Source organism: Triticum aestivum, chromosome 3D, assembly GCF_018294505.1.
Source record: "Triticum aestivum cultivar Chinese Spring chromosome 3D, IWGSC CS RefSeq v2.1, whole genome shotgun sequence".
Classification (NCBI taxonomy): domain Eukaryota; kingdom Viridiplantae; phylum Streptophyta; class Magnoliopsida; order Poales; family Poaceae; genus Triticum; species Triticum aestivum.
Window position 1 is genome coordinate 589,481,515 of NC_057802.1, and position 1,839 is coordinate 589,483,353.

Consider the following 1,839-nt stretch of genomic DNA (forward strand, 5'->3'; position numbering starts at 1 on the left):
TAAATACAATCATCTTCACGATTGCCTCTAGGAACATTTACCATGGATTCTAAGATAAACTCCTCGTGAACACCTTATATCTTTTTTTGAAAGAAAAGGTAGATCATGTTCTACCTTATACATTCAAAACAGACCGTAGCCTGAGTGACCAAGGTCTTTTTACATGAAGGCGTTGTGAGCGCCGCACAGAGCGTGCAGCAGGCCAACGCCAAGCCTGGGAAATAGAACAAGGAAAGGTAGGAAGGAAGGAAAGAAGTAAAGCAGGAGGCAGGGAAAGCTTGGCAGCTATTCTCGCACCATTACATCAGCCCAAGAAGATAAACGATCCCTGACATTTCCCTCGGATGCTTGCAGTGTCCATAACTTGATCAGGTCGGCCACCTCAAAAAGAACCCTCCGAGCTGTCCAACACTTGTTGTGGAAAACTTGCTCATTCCGAGCATGCCAAAGCGCAACAGCAGCTGCTGCAAAGAAGACATGCCAGACCGCGCCATGTGCCTCCTTTGCTATGTCAGAGGCCAAGAAATCTGCTGTAGACTCACATGAGACTGCCAAATCCAGGAGGCCGGCCTTTGCCCAAACAGTTTGTGCAAGTTGGCATCTAAGCAGTATATGATGCGTAGTCTCGGCTGCTGGGCATAAATCACATCCGTTGTGCGTTACTAGCCTCGTCCAGTGCTTCTTTATCATATTATTCCGGGTGTTGTGCCTGTCCTTGAGGGTCAGCCATAAAAAGGCGTGGTGTCGTTTGGGTATGATTCGGTCCCAAATGTAACGAGCCAACGGGCAGTCCCTGCCCCTGAACGTAAGCATCTTGTAAAAAAAAGCCGTAGAAATCTTGCTATCAAACGCTAGCGGCCTCCTGATGTCTGCTCTAGCAGTTGTTGGTGAGATGCAGCTTAGTAACTGAGTTAGTCTCTCGAGCTCCCGCAGCGCTGTGTAAGACAAATTAGGGTGAAGTTGTATCGCCCAGTGTCCAGAAACGTACTGTGAGACAACTGTGCAAGACTTGCATCTGGCAAAGGTGAAAAGGGTTGGAAAGGAGTGGGATAGCCGGCCATTCTCTATCCAAAGATCATACCAGAATGATATAGTGGTGCCATCTCCAAGCTCACACCTTGTGGACTGTATGACAAACTGAATAGAAGATTTGATGCAGCGCCAGATGGCAGTGTCCGTATTGTGCACCGTAAGTGGTATCTCTTTATGACAATATGTTGATGCAAACCATTGGTAACATGGGACGTCGCTGGGCTGCAGGATCCTTGTCATGACCTTGCTTATCATTGCCAAGTTATGCGCATCAAGGTCAGGTACGCCCAATCCTCCATTCTGCTGCGGCGGGGTAACATAATCCCATGCCACCAGGCACTGCCCACCTTGTGTGTGGTTCTTTCCTTGCCACAGAAAACCCCTCATAATCTGCTCTAGCTGCTGTAAGGATTGCTTCGGCCAGATGAAGCAGCCCATGAAGTAGCTTGGGATCGCTACCAGAACAGCATTAATCAAAGTTAGCCGTCCTCCCCAAGAAAGGAAAGTGGCCAGCCAACCTGAGAGGCGTTTGTCCACTTTGTGAATAACAGGCATTAGCAGCCCATGTGTGATCTTGTGCGTTGAGAGGGGCAGCCCAAGATAGGTGCACGGGAAGGCAGACGGTTGACACTGTAAAATTTGAGCAATATGTTGACAAACAGCCGGGTCGACACAAATAGGGACAAAGGAACTCTTCTGGAAATTAATTGAGAGGCCGGTGAAGCTTGAAAAAGATTCAAGAACCCTCTTGATGATGCCAACTTGCTGTGTATCCCCTTGTATCAGTAGGAGAGTGTCGTCCGCGTA